The sequence below is a fragment of the Pan troglodytes genome, chromosome 1 (assembly GCF_028858775.2).
Source record: "Pan troglodytes isolate AG18354 chromosome 1, NHGRI_mPanTro3-v2.0_pri, whole genome shotgun sequence".
NCBI classification, from domain to species: Eukaryota; Metazoa; Chordata; class Mammalia; order Primates; family Hominidae; genus Pan; species Pan troglodytes.
In genome coordinates, this window is record NC_072398.2 from 50,415,010 (window position 1) to 50,437,877 (window position 22,868).

The window sequence follows — 22,868 nt, forward strand, 5'->3', positions numbered from 1 at the left end:
GAGCAATATAATTTTGAAACTCACTGTAAGATATGTGTAATTTCTCATTTCATAAGATGGTATTGCATTTCCTCTTGGCACTTTCATGTGCTTTCGAATTTTCATATGTATCTATATTTATGTTCATACAATAAAGAACAAAATGTAAAACTATACCTGGAAATATACATCCCTATGTGGAAAAAAAAAAAAGCTGGACTTTATATTCTCCTCAGAATGACCTAGTTTTGAATCCTAGCTCAGCCAACTAGGTATTTCCGAGGTTTAGTCTCCTTGTTTTTAGAGCCATAATCATAAAATCTAGTTTATATATGAGTTGATATGAGGATTAGACATAGTAATACATGCAGGAGGCTTTGTAAAATGGATAGCAGCTTGTGAGTAGCTGAGAAAAATTTGAATCCACACAGTATTGTTTAGATTTAATTATTTTGATCATACTATAGCCACATTACAATGTGTAAGTGCAATAGTTTCCTACTTTCTATGGAAGCAGGGAGGAAGAATGCTTACCCTATTCTTAGGGTAATCATGGAAGACTCCCCCAAAATAAGTAATGTCTAAGTTAAGAGGGATATGTTTGAGTTAGGTAGGAAAGGAAGATGATGAGTCTTTTAGAAAAAAAAAATAGCAATGTGGCCCAACATTGAGAATCTAGTACATTTCAAAAAGTAAAAGTTGTTCTTCCTGGCTGAAAAGCAAGATGTAAGGTAGAGGGGTGCGAGAAATCTTTCTGGAAAATAAATGTGACGCTGATAATGAAGGCCCTCTCTCACAAACTGAGAAGTTTTAACATTATCCCCAGGTGACAGGAATTATTATAGAGCTTTCAGTAGGTGATTAATCCCATTTGTGGAATGCAGAGTGGAACTTAGGAATGCAAGGTTGGAGATGAGGCTATGTATTAGCAAGCTGTAAAGTGCTTTTAGAATTTAAAATGGATAGCAGGCCCACGGGTAATGTTGGATAAATGTTCATTACAGTTAACACCAGTCTATCCTTCTGCTTTTTTCACTCAGTGACCATCAATGGTAGTAATTTTCAAAAGAGATTCAGAAATCCAGTTATAGATAAAACTAATTTAAGAGGTTATAAGGACTGAGCCATCCATTCTCTGAATCGGGACACAAAATCTTATTTTATTGTTAATTATGAATAGGGTAAGAATCTAAATATGCCTACCCTCTTGACCTTGATTTCTGACTTCTACATAAATCTTCTATGATCATGCAACTTATACTGAGCAAAGAAGAAAAGAAATCTGAGTTATGCTCCCAGATTACAGTATTTAGTGTGCCCCTTAAGTTGAATATGCTTATCTCATTCAATGCTGCACTTTATCGTATTCCTTTTGCACTTCCCCTTGTTCCTTGGAGGAATTTAAAGAAATGTTATCAAAAGCAAGGCTTATGAGGGACCAACTCTCAAAAAGATACCAACTCAAAATAAAGATACCCACTCTCAAGAAGTGATTTTCCAATGACCTGTCACCTGTGATTCTATCTCTATGCAAGGCAATGGGAATGACTACTCCCCCTCCCCTGGGTTCTGAATGCCAGCCCTCACTTCACTAAACAGCTCAGAACAAATCCAGAGCCATGCAAGTCTCAGAAACCCAGTTTCTTGGCATTCATCCAGAAAAGTACTTCAGAAACCCCTCACTGACTGATACAGATCTACCATCTGTTTCTTAAGTTTAACAATTGTACAAAGAAAGTTTTTCACAGTTGGATGAAAAAAAGACATGGTCTCTTTCAAGTTCGTATTCAATTTACTATTCCTCCTGTTGATTGGCTGATTCCCAAATGTCAAAAGAACACCTAATGCTTATGTTGAATCTATGCTAAACTAGTCACCATTTTAAAACTCAGAAGCATGGTTCCTAAAGATTGTGGCATCCAATACTACCTTCGGCATTCATACAGCACATTAATACTCCATGTATTAAATTAAATAAAACTGGCTTGACTTAGTTATTAAAACAACAACAACTTTTACAAGTCTTTTAGCACATTTGGAGAGTAGGTCTAAGTAAAATTATTCATTATTGGTTTGGTTTTCATTTCAAACATTTATTTTACTGAGTTTTAAACTTAATGCAAACATTTTAATTCCAGATAGCATCCAGAGCTTCGATCTTGAGGTACAGTCTAAGGTAGGAATGATATTTCGGTCTTTGACACAGTTCTACAATAATGCTTCCAATATTCTCTAGTTATCTTTTTAAATGAAATTACTAGATACAACAGAAATTACTTATCCCTTCCGAGAATATAGCCCCTGACCTGATAAAGCTAGATATTAGGAAAAAGATGCTTGCCTTTCTTTTATGAGAAACTCTTCCAGGGAAAGTTGACTTTATGTTTTCAAGTGATCAGTTTACCAGCATACTTTTATAATTCATACCCAATTTACAGAGATATAAAAATAGTCTTATGTCTCATGTATGATGAAATTCAGTTCTTGACACAGTATGTCATTTCATGGCATAAAATAAAGAGCACATTTGGGTTGATCATTCTATGGGAAACCTTAGGGGAGGCTTATAGATTTATCACTTTTTGCATTATTTTGTCTCTTCATGATGATTTAATCCAATCAAACCTAGTCAGGGGGAAGATCAAGCTAAAATTAGATGGATTCTTATTATTAATGATATATTATCATTGGCATATGCTTTTTAAAAGAATAAAAGCTAAATATTAGTAATGAAGTAAAGATAAAGCACATTTAATGAGAAAGTTTTGGGAATTTTTTCTATAATAAATACATTTTATTGTCTATTACCTCCCTCAACAAAACTATATTTTCTTTTAAATTTAGATGTTTGCTTCTCATCAACATTAATTCCATGTTGAAAGAATACAATTATTATTCTAGTAAAATGTTTAGAACTGAGAAAAATAGAGTCATTTTTTCTTTCAAATTCTTAAAATCAGGGCTTTGGATCAAATAAACTTTTTAGTTAGGTGAAATTCACATGCTATTTTACTGTGAATAACATCTCAGAGGATCATGAAACTAACAGAGGCAATGAACAGTCTTCAAAAGAAAAAAGACAGAAAACCGTCACAAATCCTAGGGGACTAAAGATACATAAGAAATAAATGCAACATGAGGTCCTAGATTGGATGCTGTAGCAGGAAAAGAACAATATTGGAAAAATGGGCAAAATTCAAATGAAAGCTGTAATTTGGTTAATAGCATTGTACCCATGGTTACTTCTTAGTTTTAACAAATGTAACCTTGGCAAATGTTAATATTAGAGGAAGCCAAATGAAGAGCAAGTGGGGACTTTCCTTACTATCTTTGCAACTTTTCTGTAAATCTAAAATTATTCCCAAATTGAAAGCTTATTTTTAAAAGGTTTGTTTGTTACTAGTTCAGAGAAAGATGAAGCAAAGCATAGCATAGATTCATTTTCTTTCATTTTTAAATTGAGTGTTTTTGTGACTGGGACATTTTCATACCACATCTTATAAATGTTTGAAATCATAGCCCCAGTTATTATGTTATAATTATATGTTATTATATATGTTATATATTATGTTATATATATAAAATATATATGCTATATATATTATTATATGTTATTATTATACGGTCATAATGCAGACAGTGAAGGCTACCATTACTAAAAAGGCAATGTTATCCATCCTGACATTGTAAAATTGTAAAATTGTAAATTTTCACAATTGTAACATTTCACATTTAAAAAATATAATAAAGCTTACCTACCTATCTACTTAATACTTGAAACTGCTTTATAAAATTCTCACTCACTAGTTGTGAATTTATTGTTAAATGCCTTCATTGGACATGATCTCATGAGTCTCTGTGACTGGACAGCATTCCTTATCCAACTGAAGTGATGAGCATGAGACGCCGCTCCAAGTGTCGTAAAAAGGAGGCACTACCTCTAAGCCAAAGAGGCTGGGTCATTCTACTGCATATGAGGAACAAATGCAACTACAACAAAGGTCTTCATTTTAAGAAGATAAATCTGGATTTAGTCAAAATACGTAAGATAATTTGTTTGGAAAACTTTTTGATTGCTGCTTTATGCTGTACAAAATGAACAACAAAAGTCAACTAAGAAGAAGCTTGTTTTTATGGTTTTTAGCCTATAGATGCATATATAATTCATCCATATGGCAAAAATCATTACATTAAAACAATTTGGGGAGAGAAGTACATTATTAATACTTCAAAATTTCAATTTCTTAAATTTAGATTAGCTTTCTACAACATACAAGCAAAGTTAAGAAAAAAAAATCAGAAACCAAAAGGCTTATTCTACCGCATTTCTTGGGAAATTGTTTCACTTTGAGAGTGTATGATTCTTTAATCATTAATCACACCTTCTTTATTTTTCTAAAAGATTGTTTTCCATAGTATCACTGGAGGAGCAGTAAAAATGTACTCTTGCATTTTTCTGAATAGTAAACTGATTATGCCTCTGTAATGGAAATAACCAAAACAATATGTTTGAATGTATTGAAAATAAACACTTTCCTCTTCATTTACTCAATAAATGTTTTCAAATGACCATTATTTGACTGAGCATGTACACAGCACTTATTATGTATCATGCGTTATACTAGGTTATATATATGTAAGTATACCATATACATTAGCTTCCTGAATCATTGTAATAATATGAAGTATGTATAATTATTACCTCTATTTCAGAGAAAAAGAAAGCACAATAAGGTGCAATAAACAACTTGTGTGAGATCATTCAGCTTGTGAGTAGCTGAGAAAAATTTGAATCCACACAGTATTTTTTAATTATTTTGATCAAACTATAGCCACATTACAATGAGTAAGTGCAATAGTTTCCTACTTTCTATGGAAGCAGAGAGAAAGAATGCCTACCCTATTCTTAGGGTAATCATGGAAGACTTCCCCAAAATAAGTAATGTCTAAGTTAAGAGGGATATGTTTGAGTTAGGTGGGAAAGGAAGACGATGAGTCTTTTAGAAAAAAAAAAAAGCAATGTGGCCCAACACTGAGATTCTAGTACATTTCAGAAAGTAAAAGTTGTTCTTCCTGGCTGAAAAGCAAGATGTAAGGTAGAGGGGTGCTAGATATCTTTCTGGAAAATAAATGTGATGCTGATAATGAAGGCCCTCTCCTACAAACTGAGAAATTTTAACAATATCCTCAGGTGACAGGAATTATTATAGAGCTTTCAGTAGGTGATTAATCCCATTTGTGGAACACAGAGTGGAACTTAGGAAGCAAGGTTGGAGATGAGGTTATGTATTAGCAGGCTGTAAAATGCTTTTAGAATACAGTTAAAATGGTGCCGGGCACGGTGGGTTGTAATCCCAGCACTTTGGGTGGCCAAGATGGGTAGATCACCGGAGATCAGGAATTCCAGACTAGCCTGGCCAACATGGTGAAACCCCATCTCTACTAAAAATGCAAAAAAATACAAAAAAAAAAAAAATAGCCAGGCATGGTGGCGTGCACCTGTAATCCCAGCTACTTGGGAGACTGAGACAGGAGAATCGCTTGAACCCTGGAGGTGGAGGTTGCAGGGAGCCCAGATGGCGCCTCTGCACTCCAGCCTGGGCAACAGAGCAAGACTCCATATTAAACCAAACCAAACCAAACAAAAAACAACAGTTAAAATGGTTTCAGCTACAACTAACAGAAAAAAAAGGAACTCGAACAGAGTAAACAGTAAGGAATTTATTATCTTACAAAACAGAATTAGCTCAATGGTTTGATGATGGTATCGGGACCCAGATTCCTTCCATATTTTTGCTCTGACATCCACAGGGTGTGGGCCTAACTACCCCACTGGTCTCAAAAAGACTAGGTGCCATATTCTCATCAAATATGAACCGGAGACAGGAGGGGGGTATTGTTTCCTTTTGTCTCTTTTTAAGACTGAGGAAAAAGCTTCCCTAAAACTCCTTCACATTTCATTGGTCTTAATTGCAGCACTATCAAAGGGAATGCAGTTACTATGCTTCACTTTGACCAACCCAGATGTAACTTTAGGTTACAGGAAAAAAGCAAAACCCAATGGAATTTTAAGTCATATGGAAAGGCATGAACTGCTAAATAATTAAATACTTACAAAATAATTTTAATGACGGTCTCATTAGCAAGAAAAATGCAGAGATACGGATGATAACAATCTCAGAGACTACTGCAGAAATGTGAGTGGCCCAAATCAAAGCTGTGGCAATGGAAGCAGAGGTGAATATTTTAAGACATGAAGAATACAGACTTCCTAGCATGTTCTTTGTCAGTCAATGCTGAGTTAAGGGAAAAGGAGAATATGTCCTAGGTTATATTGGCTCAGGCAAGTGTATGGAAGCTGATATAATTCACCAATACAGGAAATATGACAGCAAGGCAAGTTAACAAAAGAAGTTTTTGAGTTCAATAATGTTGAATTTGAGATACCAGTGGGATACTAGTTGGAAGTGTCTAGTGCATAGTTGGAGAAATTGGTCTTTAATACAAAAAAGACAGCAGAACTGGAGCTATAGATGTAGAAGTCACAAATTTATAAAAGACAAATTAAGCAATGGGAGTAGTTGATTTCACCCTAAATGATAGCATCACAGTAGAGGAGACAAAGTTCTAGAATGGAATACATACCAACACCAATAGGTAACAAGGGAGTAGAGAAAGAGGAGCCAGAGGGCTGAGATAAATAAGAGAACTAGAAGGTAGTTTCATGTTTCATGAAAATTAGGGGAGGACAGAGTTTTGAAAAGAAGGAAGTTGTCAATAGCGTTAAATACCTCTGAGAGGTGAAGTATAATAAATGCTCTAGCTTGGTCCATTGGGTTTAATTTATTGGAAACAGGGGGGTGAGGGGGGTGATACTGGTGTATGCATGGAAGTTGTTTTTGTGGTGTGCTCGGAGAACAAGCAAGAAAGCAGTAAATGGGTTAGTGAAAAGTGAGAGTGTAGACTGGGAGGCTAGAAAAAAATTTTTTTTTTTTACATTTCAAAAAATTTAAATTATTTTTAATTGACAAATAATTATGAGTATTTATAAGGTACAATGTGACATTTTGATATATGTATACACTATGAAATGATTAAAGTTTTTGTACATCACCTAAGTATATTTTCCCATATACCTTAAATCATCTTTAGATTACTTATAATACTTAATGCAATATAAATGCTATGTAAATAGTTGTTATACTGTATTGTCTTTTAAGTTGTATTATTTTTATGATGTATTGTTGTATTTCGTCATTTTTTCCTAATATTTTCAATCCATGGTTGGCTGAATCAGAGGATGCAAAACCCACAAATACAGATGGCCAGCTATATTGTATATTTGAAAATTGCTAAGACAGATTTTAAATATTCACACCACATGAAAAAATCTTTTAAGAAGTTTGTGAAGCAGGAAAGAGCAATAGAGAGTATGAATTAGAGACTTGTAAAGAAAAGTGGGTATTTTTTTTATCTGCTAACTGCACTGCCATTCCAACTTCTCTCAAAATTGTGTTTCGATGATAATATATACAAATAGTTTTGGAGTCTATGGAAGAAATGCTCTAGACTTTGAAAATATAATGTAAATATTTCTGGGGTATATTATATATTAAATCTATTAGATGATTTAATTTTTAAAATTTTTTGTGTAAGTTATTAATGTGTCCCAAGCTATTTTGTCTTCCTTTTTCTATGTATTTCGTCAATGGTGTCTTCTTTTATCACAAATCTTTAAAATCAGAACTAATCACATTTCATATTTAGGATGTTGAATATAGTTTTCATACATAATAAGGTCATATAACAGTGATTAATAATTATAAATATTTCATCATGGAGATTTTTGGCTTCCAGGACTTTCTTTAAAAATGCTAAGGAAAATAAGAAGCAGAAACATTTATATTCAGTACTTAAGGACAAATCTGTAAAGTAGGCCCTAGTCAAGCTATACCAGGCCTATGTTTCACTCATGATCTATTTCACAAAATGTCTATATCACTATAAAAACTCCTGAGATAAGTATAGAAGTTAATACAAAAAAGAAGCTAGTAATACTTACATGCTTCATTTGGCATTAAAAATAGTAATTATTCTTACAGTTCCGTATTAAGGTGCTCACAATAGAAAATAAAATTAGTATTAATTTTCTTTACTAAGGTCCTTTGGGTGATGCCAAAGAAAACCTGATATAAATTCATTTCCTTTCACAAATGTGATTTTCATAATGATGAGAGTAATAAGAGAAGTGGGTAAGAAGATGTCGCATTTTGAAAAAAATGACTCCATCATTCAGTTGACTTTACAGCCCAGGACTAAGTAAGCTATTCAGTTAAAATAAAACCTGATTTTAAAAAAATTTCCTGATTGTATCTCTTTGCACAAAAAATATGTTCTTCATTTTCTTTGGGGGAAACAAGGGGTCTGGGAGTGGCTGGCAGGAAGTCTGGATTAGATTCTGGCTCTACTTCTAGTAGGAATGGGTAAGTCAGGGATTCACCATGCCGTGGATTCCATGTCGGTGGGATTCAGCAGTGGGATATTAGGGAAGCTTAAAACATAGTATAAAAATAAAGTGAAAACTTTAAAAAGTGAAGGGAAATATAAATATATATATTTAAATCTAATAATACATTTTTTTCAAAAGAAGTAAGTAGTTTTGTGAGTATATAGCAGATTAGGTAGTATGGTGGACCACACAGTACATGAAAGGAGGCCAGAAAGCATAAAAGGAGGACATTGGGTGCAGGTGGGTGCCTGCGGGCACCAGAAAAGGCTGGCAGAAAACAGATGTGAGCATGACCAGTCAGAGATAAAGAGCCTTATGCAGGAATGTGGTGACAGGGTAAACAACACTAAGCATTAGTCATTTCCAAACATACTCTCAAATCTACCACGGTTTGAACTCTGAAAATAAGTGTGTTCATTTTTGTGGTTACTATGCAACCACTTAGATATTTCTTTGTAATTTTTGCCCAATGTGCTAGTTTTGGGTACTATTTCAACCATCTTATTTGCAAAGAAGTCAATCCTTTGTAACTATTACCATTAGACTGAATCACATAAAATCATTTCTTTTGTAGGCCAGCAATGACCAAATATCATCACTTTCAAATGTTTGAGCCTATATGTTACATTACACCTACTTTATGTGTTCAAATATCTTCAATTTAATTGTACCACAGCTCTCAGGTGGTCTTATTGCTGCTTCCATGGATAGATGGCAGGTAAAGTGGGGTTTTCTTATGCTCTCTTAATTTCCCTTCGATACATATCTATTTACCTGAAGACTAATCCTTCCACAGGAAGAAATGGATTCCCCAACTCTGAAAGGCTAAAACATTCAGCCATGCCCTTTTGGGATCTGAAATCACCTTTCCTTATACAGAACCTACCTAATTCCTTATCAATCATTCTTACTTCAAGCTTGGTCATGTATCTTTTCTATAAACTATGTAATTAGAATTATCAGCACCATTTCATATTTACTTTCCAACTACCAAGGGTGTTTATGTAAGTTCTCAGGCCCCCTTACTTATGCTATCTCATACTGTTAATTCCTTATAGTGTTATGAAAGGTGCTTGGCAAAATTAAAGCACTCAATTTGTATGCAAGTCCATAACACGCACATTTTAATACTTCCTGTTCCTTTGTGTTATGCCCTTCCCTCTCTTCTTTATCTATCTAACTCCTGTATTGTCTTCAAAACCCTAATTTGGGTGACATTATTTTTTGCTACCATGTTACTCTGTGCTTATGTTCATATATAACTTAGCTGGGCATGGTGGCATGTGACTATACTCAGGAGGCTGAGGCAGGAGAATCACAGGAGCTCAGGAGTTTGAAACCAGCCTGGGGAACATAGTGAGACCCTGTCTCTAAAACAAAAATAATAAAAAAAAAGACATCACACCATGATACCACTTTGGATTTGAGTAGCTGGAATGCTCTTCCTCCAGATAGCCATATGGCTGGCTTTCACTGTTTTTGCTGGTTGTCCAATGTTTATTTCTATAAGATCATCCCTGCCACTCTAACAATCATTATTCTACTGTTAGGAGAGTATATTTTAACTCTCACATCTGTATTCAGTTAGCTACAAGCTAACATTGTAAGCTAAGTTGTGTATACAAGCTAACACATGCAATTTTCTAACATTGCTTTGCAGAAATATGACTGATTGCCTACTTCTTTCAAGTTTTTATCTTTATCTCGATCTTTTCTCTTGCTGTGCACTGCCTAGAATGCCTGAGACACAGCTACTACCTATTGAAATTATAGGATTAAAATTCTATCAACTGCATGGAAATTTCCTTAAACACTCCACTTTCACTGATACCTTCTTTTATGTTTCCATGACATGTTATGAATTGACAGTTTGTATATGTGTAGATGTCTTGTCCTACAAATAAAATAAATATGTTTTCAAGGCAGAGGCTGTGACTTTCTTTTCTATATTCTTACTAGGATCTAGCTCTGTGCTTTGCAGTTAGCAAGTATTCAATAGCACAGCTAGAATAACTGAATGAATGGATGAGTGCCACCTACTCCTTTATTGTCCATCCATAATGCACCCAAGGCTAAATCTTAGCTTTCCAAACTCACTTGGCCAGACCAGTTGACATTCTTTATTCCTGTCTGAGGCAAATTGACTATTTTTTTTTTAGTCTTTGTACATTGGGAAACTTGTCAGATAAAAGGCCTAATATAGATTCAATCATATAAAATGACTATGAGCTATGGCAACTAGAAGACATGATAAACATTCCAAAGCTATTCATAATCCCATTCTTCCTTGTTAAATACTACAATAGAGGCTGGAAAACAAGAATAATTTCTTTCTCAGGGACTCCTTCCCACCTCTGACAGCAATGAATGGTTATATGTTAAATTTCTGGCCAATAAGTGTAGACAGAAGCTTCTGGGGAAGGTTTCCATCCCTGAATAAAGAGGCAAAACCTCACTAGGAAAAATATATTACCACTTTGCCTTCCCTTTCTTTTTGCTGGAATGTGATGAAAGGTGTGGACGCATAGCATCCCAAATGAGATAGGAGATGCTGAGCATGAAGACAAAAGCCTATCGAATGGGGTGTCAGAAAAGAAACATCAAAATATCGTTAAGTTGCTTAGGGCATTATTATGTTTTTGTACTAGTCATGGATTTCATTCCTTTAGATCTTTAGTTGTAGAACTCCAATGTATTTGAACCACTAGTGATCACATTTTATTTTGTTTGATAGCTGAATACAAAGCTGGCTGATGCAGTGATCTACAAGGTCATGACTGAGGTATCTTATACTCATCCTCATTCAAGCAAGATTATGTTTAACTTAAAAAGACAAATGAAAAGGAATCTATTTTAATAAATATATTATTGGTGGAAATATTCATAGTCTACCATGAAAGGAGTGTTATGTTAAGATTGCTTTGCTTGTAGAGTAATTTATGCCTTTAATTTCTGTGTCTAGTCTTTCTAAGCCAGAATAAAAGTCTGTTCGTCATGATCTCTGTTATAGCCCTCCACATATTTGAAGGCTGCTGTTATATCACATCATATATTAAGCTCAGTTAATAGATTAACAGACCCTTTATTTTTACATTTACTATAGCATCTAACATGGTTAGCAAATGCTTTTATTATTTCTTTATTTTCTTTATAAGATAAATGGGTATTACATATACCAAAGCATCTGTTTTGGAGCCACTATGATCACTAAAAGAATCTTTTCATTGTTCCTACCTTCTCCTTCCTACATGTGTGGAAAAAACACATGATTCCAGACATACACATGGTTGTCTAATTCTATTGTTTAACCCTCCATGAGTACATGTCCACAATGCTCCCTATATCTCTTTTTTTTTTTTTTTTTTTTGAGACAGGGTCTTGCTCTGTTGCCCAGGCTAGAATGCTGGAGTGCAGTGGTGTGACCATGGCTCACCACAGCGTCCATTTCCTCGACTCAAACAATCTTTTCACCTCAGCCTCCCAAGTAGCTGGGACCACAGGCACTATACCCAGCTAATTTTTGTATTTTTTGTAGAGATGGGATTTGCCATGTTGCCAAGGCCGGTCTTGAACTCTTAGGCTCAAGTGATCCTCCCGCCTTGGCATCTCAAAGTGCCTATGTCTTTAAATGTGAGTATTTGAGCATATTGAATGATGATGACCTTCCCTTTGCTGGTAAAGATATACTAATAACATAATATAAACAATACGTACACTTGGGATGTCTTTCCCGGGCTGGGAAGAGAATCATATTCTGTTTTTCCATGTTCTCATTTTATCCTGAATGTGCCAATTTAATTATTTGCCAACACGTTGCCAGACATGCTCCCTAGTCTGTGCTAAAGCATTTGTTACCATGTACTACATTGAACATACTTGAATGTTTCTGTCATGTTTACCACCCAGATGGTGAGAATCCAAGGAAAGGAGACACTTGTACTAAGTTCACAGTTTATCTGTTCTTGGAAACATATAACTGCATGAAGAGGTCAGGATGAAAATATCGTTATAGTTACCCCAATTACCTCAACGTGGAAGTCTGGGTCAGACAACCACGGGGACCTGCCATTGCAAAACTTCTCTGTGTATGCCTGGGGGACCTGGCTGTTCTGGTTTTTCACCATGTTTGACATCTGCTTGTTCTCACTTGTCTCCTGCCTTACCCTCAGGGTCTCCATAATGACTTCTTGACTTTGACAACTTTGACAAAAATGCATTCATCAAAATTACAATACAAAATAAAATCTATTTTTTAAATATGGTATTTAACTCATGTATTAAATTGCTTTAAAAGGCTGCAGGGCGGTGAAACCCCGTCTCTACTAAAAATACAAATAAATAAATAAATAAATAAATAAATAAATAAATTAGCCAGGCGTAGCGGCGGGCACCTGTAGTCCCAGCTACTCGGGAGGCTGAGGCAGCAGCATGGCGTGAACCCGGGAGGCGGAGCTTGCAGTGAGCTGAGTTGCACCACTGCACTCCAGCCTGGGCGACAGAGCGAGACTCCGTCTCAAAAAAAAAAAAAAAAAAGGCTGCCGGGATGTTCTAAAAACACCCCCCACACCTTGTACTGACTCCAATCCCATTCAGATCCAAAGGGTAACTCTCCAGATTAGGATACCTGGATTTTTCATGGTAGTCCCCGAGAACATTAGCCTTAAGGGAAAAAATATAGCATATTTGTCCTTTTCCTGTCATAAGCCATTTTTAAAATGGGAGTATCACAAAGTCAAAAAGAAAGAGCTCTTAAAATATTTCTTCCAATGCTAGAGTCTATGTGGACATAAGGGAGAGGCTCAGGGCAGGGGGAGAATAAATCATTGATTTCAAATCTAGCAACTATCAGGGTTATAAGGGACCTCAGAGAGGAGATTTTGTAGTCTTCCCAAACAGCCTATTCTAGAGCTTCACACACAGGTCTGAAGAGGAAGTAGACATCTGAGATGAAGAGGAGAGCAGTTCCTGGTATATTTCGGTTAGAGTTTTCCAAATTTTCAAAAATCATTCACTATATAGTATTAAAGGCCACTGTATCGGATTTTGTCATCAAGTAACATGACTATTAAAAATGGTAGTTGAGAAAGAATTTTAAAAAAACAGTTCTGTTTTCTACAGGGAAGTAGGAAGGAGTGTCTGCACTGGGGCACAATAAGATTGCTACAGACTTACAGGATCACATCATGTCCTCTGAGACGTGCTCTCAAAAAGATAGTAGGGACTTAGTTTTTCTCCCACATAGCATCGTTAAGTCTCTTCTTCCTACCGAAATAATTCGTTTTGCTGCCAAAACAGTTTGCAATTATGACAAAATTCACATCCAAAAGATATTTAAAACAAATATTTTCCCATTTTTGTATAGTTCCCTCTCAAATGTGGGAAGATGGTCTGTTCCTTATTTCTCACAGCCACAGGCACCGCCTTCTGGAAACAGAATAAAAACCCACACTGTCCTCAATTATTCAAAGACCAATTTTCTGAGAACACATAAACTTATTTGATATATAAAAATAATAGCAAACATTGTCTTAAATAATAATATTTATCATTCTCTTCACCCCCATAGCATCTTTAACATACTTTTCTTTCCATGAACTAAAGGCATGTAGGGTTAAAAAAAAGTATAGTTTGGAAACATTAGTGGTGTTTATTATGATTATTAATACAGAAAAAATATTTTGCTTTTGTCTCAATACTCTGTTGTTAGGCAGGTAACATGATGTCATACATTAATAATAAAAATAATAATAGCATAACAATGAAAATAATTACTAACATATATTCAATAATGTTTATTTTCCAACCATTTATTCTTTAGTACCTGTGAGGTATGCACTCAAATTATTTTCATTTAAAGATAAGGAAACTGAGGCACAAAGCAGTTAATCACTCTTCCCAGAGAAAAGCAGTAAGTGGCAGAGTTGGGATTTAAATCCAAGAAATCTAGTTATTAAAGCCTGCAATCTTAACCATCACAAAACTATCCCGCAATCAATATTATATATCAAGGCCACTAGGTCAGCTGTGGATTCAGAGGGTGGCTACAGGTCTCCAATGTCCAGGTCAGGGCTTTGTCCATTTGACCAAGCTTCTAACTGAAGTCTTCTTCAACTACTTCCAGAAGCTTGCCAGTACCTCAATGTATTCAGGCTCAACATTGCTTCCTTCTATTTCCACAAATGCACCTGTGCCCTTTTACACTTTTCATGAAGCTTAAAGCTTATTTAATTGGATGAAGGAATCTTATAGCTAAAAGTGCTCCTGAGAATTCTATTTTTCAAAAGATAAAAAGTTAAAGACTATTATTATTCAAATTGTTACCACCAGCAGCTTGGTTTGGCTCCATTAACGCACTGAAAAGAATGAACTTCAGCAAGGAATAGAGGGAAGCAGGTGTACTCAGCAGGGTTCAGGTCTAAGAAATTCAAAATTACACAGAAGTAGTGGTCATAAGTTCAGTCTTGCCTGCAGTGCAATTGTGCAGGGAGATTGTTTTTATTCATCAGTGGGTAATCATAGACTCGTCAGAAATCTATTGCACTTCCTAGGTGAAGAGACGTGGGAAGTACAACACAGATGCTCAATCTCCCCTTTGGCCAGTAGCTCTTGCTCTGGCCAGGGGTCAGGCGTAATTCAGCTCCTCCCTCCCACATGTGTACAATGGTCACATGGCACAGTTACATCAACTGCAGAGAGGGAATGGTTAGTTCAGAATGAAAGCGTGATATGAGATCCTTACGTTGGAGGAAAAACTATAGTTTTCATGATTCCTATGAAAACATTTAAGTGTGACAGTTATAGAAGCAGACATGTTAAAAGAACAGAAACATAACTGTCAAAGAGCTAAGGGTATCTATAGTATCTGTAAACTATTTTAGGAAAGGAGAAAGGAATACTGGTCAATGTGTGGAAAGTGGAAGAAAAAGGCAGGAGTATCCAGAATATGGAGAGAACTACATTTTAGGTTTTTCAATATTCCTAATTACTTTTCCCTTTTTTTGTCCCTTTCCATCCTCCTCTATTTCTCTTATTTCTATCATATAAGCCACTCTATTAAAACATTCCAGTTTAAAATATATATTGACATTTGTGTATATACTAATATGGTCTCATGTTTATACACACACACTCACACATGCACACACACACACACACACACAGCTCTCAGAAAATTCCCAGCCAAAATGATCCTAGAATCAAGTTGTTCAGATCAAACATTGGCTCTGCCTCTTATTAGCTCTGTAATCTCAAATAAATTGCCTCCATTTTCCATGCCTCAGATTCTTTATCTATAAAATAAGAATAAGAAATACATATACATTATAAAGTTAAGAATTAGAAGAGTGAATAAATGTATGCATTAAACATAGCATCTAGCACATATGAAGTCCTGAATATTATCAGTTATCTTAATGATTATTTTTATTGATATTACTATTAATAAAATAGCCAATACATCAATACATCATGGAAGTGCATTGCCTAAATCTGGTTAGGTTGACTCTGAGATTGCTGATTTGTACAATATAAAAACTGGCTGACCGGTTGGACATGGTGGCTTCTTAATCACCATCGTTTGGAAGACAAGTCTTTGTTGATTCAAGATACCAGGTCCCTGAAGTGCTGTGTCCAGTCCAGAATATCACACATTATAAATGAAATTGAAATCCAAGAGTATTCAGAGGAGGCTAACCGGAGGTAGGTAGTGGGGAAAGGAGCAAGATAATGTGTCAAATACGGAAAACTTAAAGAAGTCTATTTTGTCCTAAAAAATAATAGTATAGATGAAAATACAATAAATACATTCAAATACTTGAAGTATTATTATAAGGAAGAAAGTATGGTCCTATTCCATTCTGCGGTAAGGATAAGAATTTTATCTTGTTGGCGTATCAGTGGTTCTCAGTGTTTTCTGGAGACTCAAGATAGTCCCCAAGAACCTTTTAAAGATTCTTGAAGGTCAAAATAATACTAATTAAGTGTTATGAGTATTATTATTTACCTAACAGTACTAAGAAGTTATTTTTCTTCTTCTCTCTCATTCTCTCATGAGTAGAAAATTAATGATTCCAGAAAGTATATGGTATATAATATTACAACAGATAGAGAATATAAAAGCATATATGAGAATCCAGCTATCTATTATTCAGACAGACATTTAAAAGATTTGTAAAAATGCAAAAAAGTGACACTATTCCTATTAAATCTTTGTTTTGTAATATCTGGTTGTTTTTCATACAATATGTGCTATTTATATTAATATATTGATTTATTATTATTTAATAAATAATTAAATATTTTAAAATTCTATCTAGTTTATTTTACAATAAATATATATAACCCACATAAACAAAACCTCTTTATATTCCACAATTATGCTAAAAATTAGGTTTATGTTTAAGAACCTTTAAAAAGGAGTCCAGAGACTAAAAGGCATGAGAAACGTTGGTTTCGATTAACAGTGTTAAGATTTTGAAATCACAAATTTCAAAATATTTCAGCAGTTCAGCACTAAATTAGGCTTTTCTTTTTTTCTTAATGTAGCTTTTAGAAAATATTCAGTGACTGTGTGTGGTAAGAGGGATATATATACATTGATCCTAGTCACCTCTAAGGCTTCTTTCAACTCAAAGATTCTGCAGCTCCATTGTGAAAGGAATTGAAAAGAGAGCTTACTGAAAATACTGTTCTCATAAGCCTGGTGTGAAAGTTAGCAGCTAAGCATGTGGTTAGGAGCGGCAGTTTTGGGGTGAAGCAAAAAGTGAAGAACCCCAGTGCAAGAATATAATGCATTTTTGGATCATTGTGTTGGTGGTAGATTATCTAATGAAAATGATAAGACTCAAGGGTTTGCTGTCAAAGTTACTTAGATTTCATAATGGAATGTCTTCTCAGGAGGATGGAAACTGGAGTCCATGTTGGCCTTACAAGTCTTCTCTGAATATTCCAGAAACTAATAGTTAAGATTCTTTCAAAAAGGTAAGTTGATAGATGCCCACACAGTTTCTCCTCTAGACTGTGTCACAGATGACAACCTCATAACCTCTACCTGTTGTCCTGGTTCTACCATTTATTTCAACACAGAATACACGCACACCACACACACACACACACACACACACACATATATTTGGGTGTGTTTATGTAAATTACATATTTTCCTCTTTCATATAACTTTATATTCAAAAATTAAACACTTTATATTCAAAATTTAAAAGATAAATGTGCAAATCATAGGAACACAATTCACAAAGGAAATGTAAATAATAAGCATATGATAAAACCCTAAACACAGTAAAAATTAAATTAATCACAAAATGGTAAATTGAAGAAATACCAGTTTTTATAAAAGTAACACTTTTGAAAATGATAAAATTAAACTCTGACAAAAGTATGTGAAAGGAAACTCATACAATGTTAGGAAGAGAATAGAGGAAACAACTTTTCTGAAAGCCATTTGTCAATATATATGAAGAGACTGAAAATGTTTTCATTTTTTAACACAGGAATTCCAGGTCTAGGACACTATGTCAAAAAAAAGATCATATATATATATATATTATATATATATATATATGGACATATATATGGACAAATATATATATAAAATATATTTATATATATATAATCTATTTATATAGATATATATGTCCATGTACGTGGACAATGATTTCTGTATGATGATATGCATTTTAAAGAAAAACTACCAAAATATCTTTCTTTGAAAACTAAAACAACTAGTTTTACAGAAAAATTAAGAAAAATATTCTTGGCCAGGCACAGTGGCTCACGCCTGTAATCCCAATACTTTGGGAGGCCGAGGCGGGCAGATCACCTGAGGTCCTGAGGTTGGGAGGTCGAGACCAGCCTGAAAAACATAGAAAATCCCTGTCTCTACTAAAAATACAAAATTAGCAAGGCATGGTGGTGCATGCCTGTAATCCCAGCTACTCGGAAGTCCGAGGCAGGAGAATTCCTTGAACCTGGGAAGCATAGGTTGCAGTGAGCTGAGATCATGCCAGTGAACTCCAGCCTGGGCAACGAAAAAAAAAAGCAAAAAAATATATATATATATTCTTCAAAGCCATGTTGGTTTGGTCATTAAACACACACTGTCGATTTCCTCAGACAGTCCGAACTATCGTGTCCTCAAAATGAGCACTGGCCCCCTCTGTCCCTCCACTGCATGGGGCCTACACAAGAAATCCCACCTGGGGAGGGGCCACATGTATCTTTTTCACAAATTTGTCTTCTGTTCCTTGGCATAGAGCAATACCAACATTTGTGAAATATTTGTAGAAAACACAGCTGCCTTTTCTACAAAATATGCAAGTAATTACTATAAAATAGTATGTGTCTAGTGGCGACAGACAAGAGAACAAGGCAGAAATCAAAACATGAAGAAGCTGGTGTCTCCTTCTTAGAGACCAGGTGTCTCCACTAGCCCATTAATTGTCATAATGGCCTCTGAGTTCTAACCTTAAAAAAAGTATATTCTCTTATCTCTCAAAATTTTAATTTTACTTGAAATAAGTTGGTTCTCAACTTCAAATTCATCATTAAGATATTTTTAAAATATGATTTTGAAAAATCGTGTCTGGAAAGAAAATTCTTTTCCTTAGCAGAACACCACAGAAATGCAGATACTTCCTGCGCATGTCTGTAGGGTAGTACCGTATCAGTTATTCAACTTAACGTTCTCAAGTGATTTGATGAAAGCACTCTTTCTTCTAAAGATTCTTACTCTAAAAGGTTAGGGATAGCTGGATTTTTTTTTTTTTTTTTTTTGGATTATCATGAGGAGCAACCAGAAAACTGTACTATACTCTCTAAGGGGACACAAATTGTCATAATTTTCCAGAAAGGAACATAATAAGAACAGAAGTGCAATTCCATCAAATCTTGCCACATTTAGTATTCTGGGTAACAAATGCCAAACTTTTAACCACTTTTCAGGGGTGAGAGGAGAGGAAAGGACAGAGCCGGCATAGAAAACTTGTTAATTAGTCTGTAAAAGAGCAAGCAAAAGACTTCACCAAAGTTACCACTTCAGGACAAGAAATATTTTTCTTATATAGGAGAGATTGATAAATCATGGTAAACATTCTACGTTATCCTTATCATTCCGTCTCAAGGAGGTATGTATACATTGTTTCTTTCATGAGCACAATTACAGTCCACATCGCTTTATTTTATTCCCTCCTTGTATAAGAAAGCAACATAATAAAATAATACTCAGGCTCAATATTTTGCCATTTTTACTATCAGATTACCAGTCATAGTGTCAGTCTATCTATACAAAACATGCTAAAATATTCCCACGATACCAGATTATCTCATAGAATTATAGAGCCTCATCAGTTCATGTGTATCATTATTAATTCAACAAATATGTATTTAAAGGCTACTCTGTAACGATAGGCACTGCCTATACAAAGACAAAGGAAAACATCTCTCTCTCTCTGAAAGGTGCTTAAAGCAGAAAGAAACTAAAAACCAAATAAGGAAGGGTATTCCAATGAGACAGACCAGAAAGATGTCCCTGTGGGCATGTAGGATGGCTGAAATGTATATGTGCTCCACACCTCTCCCCTGGAAAGGTGAAAAACCTGTACTGTTGCACAGAGCTTGGGCACAGTTTAGTTTAACACACATTCATCGAGTATTGAATCATAATTATACTATTTTTGTCTGTGGAAGAGATGCCACAAATGCATTTTTTATGGGCTATAAAGAAAGCCAATGTCAACAAGAAACCTAAAAAAAATGTGTTTGTGTTCATTCAGGAGTAAAGCAGAGACATTCAAAGATGAACAGCAATTCTGAATGGAAAGAGGCCAGCTGTAAAACGTCATAGAAGACCTGCAGTAGAGACACAATCCTGAGAAGGATATTTAGCAAGAATGGGGTTTCAGATTTCTGGTATTTCCATATGGGTGGAGATTGAAGGAAAAAAAGAAAAGAGCAAAAGTTTTCTCATAATGTTTTGCAACTTCTGCTTCCGGGCCCAGTCAGAGCCCAAAAGCAGCAAGAGAAGTAAAATGAAAACATTGAACATTTTTTTTGTTTTGTTTTGTTTTAAATAACAATTGATTTTTCACTCACAAAACTGAGTATACTTAATTCAGGTATGTTTGAGATTTCAAATGAATATCTGTAGTGAATGTATTTTTATTTAAAAGGAGAAAATGGTTTATTCTTGACATCCTTTCTTAGCTTAGAGAGAAATAAAATCTTCAGAAAATAGTGGTGGCTTACAAAAGTTGGATTTTTTTAAAGGAATAAAATGGAAAGCACCAGTAATCTGATGATAATATTCAATAACAGAAAAAGTTCTTGCCACTAACACTTTATCAACTATAAACAGAAAAACCTACTTTCTTAAAGATTAATTATCTACACTGTGATCAGCATAAATGCACAGCTAATTTTTTTCTGCTCTAGTAAGTGAATATTTTGGATTTCAGAATGAACTTTGCTTTACTAGAAAGAGGTAAATCAAAATATTTAATCTACATAGGAATACATACAGTGTGTGTGTGTGTATATATATATTTATATATATACACTATATGTATTTTTAAAAAAAACCTCTTGATTCCATCCTACGGTGGAGTTAGAATGTTCTATTAACACAAGTATTTATATTTCGTTTTAAACAAAACTGATTTTTTTTTCCTACACTAATTTAATCTCCTTGTCTAATGTTCTTTAGTCCTCCAACAGGTCTGCCTACTTAAACAATTTCTAGTCACAGGATGTGGCTGCCACAGTTTTATCTCCATCTGGCAGAACATAACCAACCTGCTTGAGCTCTCAGCTCCCGTTTTATAGCAACTAAAGTTTCCTTGTTCACCCGCTCCCCCACGCCACCTCCATGACGTGCATTTCTCGTAAAACCACAGATCAGTAAACTTCCTCAGGGAACTTGCAGTAATGTATGACAAAAACAAAACAAAACAAAAAAAAACTAGTAGCCCTGTGATGTGTAGCAGAATTCATCAGACTAGCTGTCTGGTCTGGCATTGATTGCCAGGCAAGCTTCCATTGTGCCTTCATAGCTCATACACAGTGCGCTTTCCCTGTATTAGGCCCTTGTAGGTATCTGGATCCATGGGCAAAAAATTGAGTAGGGGAGGGAAAGAAAGGGAAGCAACAATACCTTTTAAGTCAAAAACTGAGAATAGTAGATTGCTATTTCTTCTATATGCAAAGGATGAAAATATACCTATGACCCTTTCCACTGTGAAATGCTTAATGTTTGTTGTAGCAATTCTTACTGGAAATGACTGCCTTACACAGTTGCAAATGTTTTAGAATAGTATAGTGAACACCTATGATTGGAAATGAGTCCCTGCTAATCTTTCAAATAATGACCAAATTTTTGTAACCTCTGGTAGGTACAATTCGTAAATACATGGATAACTCTTACAGGACAAAAATTACATCCTACTTATAGTGAATATATTTTTATATCATTTTGTTAAAACTTCTTAAATTTTTCTAATAGTTAATACTTAATTGTTACTACAAAATTCTCACCTGTGAATCTTTTAAGTTTTTTAAAAATTATATGATATCTCCTTTGTTCATTGTATAGAGTACCCAACGAACTTCATGGTGAGTGATGCTTAGTGGGTGCTTTCTGATGAAGCATCCAGTAGTTTAACCAACTGGTCTAGAATAGCACAGTGTTACTGCTGGGAGCCATAAAGAAATTATTTCAATGAAGTTTGTAGTTTTCAGTTAAGGTGGCTAGGGTAGGCAATTTTGCCCTCAGTTGACATTTGGCAATGCCTGGAGACATTTCTGGTTGTCACAGTCAGAGCAGGTTGGGTAAATGTGCTGCTGTGTCTAGTTTACAGAGGCAGGAATGTTGCTAAACATCCTACAATGCCCAGGTCATCTCAGTTCTCCAACTAGATTGTCCACAGGGTCAAGATTCAGAAACTAGTCTAAGCTGTAAATCTCACTGAAAAAGAAACTAAGGCTTAAAGAAGTCAAGTCACTTATTGAATACCACATACCAGAATCTCAGTCTAGTGAGGAGGAATTAGTAATAGAGTTAGGATTCAAAACTTGTCCCAAAATGCCTAATCCAACATTCATTTCATTGTATCAGGCCACAGAACAAATACCTCATAATATGCTGGAGGAATTCTAGACCAAGTTCCCTCATTTTTGGTGTAACAAAGGACAAGTCACTAAATATCTATGAGTTTCAATTTTCTTATTTGTAAAATAGATGGGTTGAAATAGATTATTTCTAAGGTCTCTTGCTTCTCTAAAATTAATTGTTGTATAAATAATGCTACTTTACATTATAGTAGTTTCCAAATTCCTTTTCTCTTTCTTTAATTTTTTTCTCTTTTTAAAATGT

At 34.8% G+C, this 22,868-nt stretch overlaps 1 protein-coding gene across 10 annotated transcripts in view; it reads right to left on the reverse strand.

The window, feature by feature from the left end:
• Positions 1–22,868, reverse strand: part of PTPRC (protein tyrosine phosphatase receptor type C) — a 118,811-nt gene that overhangs the window by 79,205 nt on the left and 16,738 nt on the right. The window lies entirely within an intron of this gene.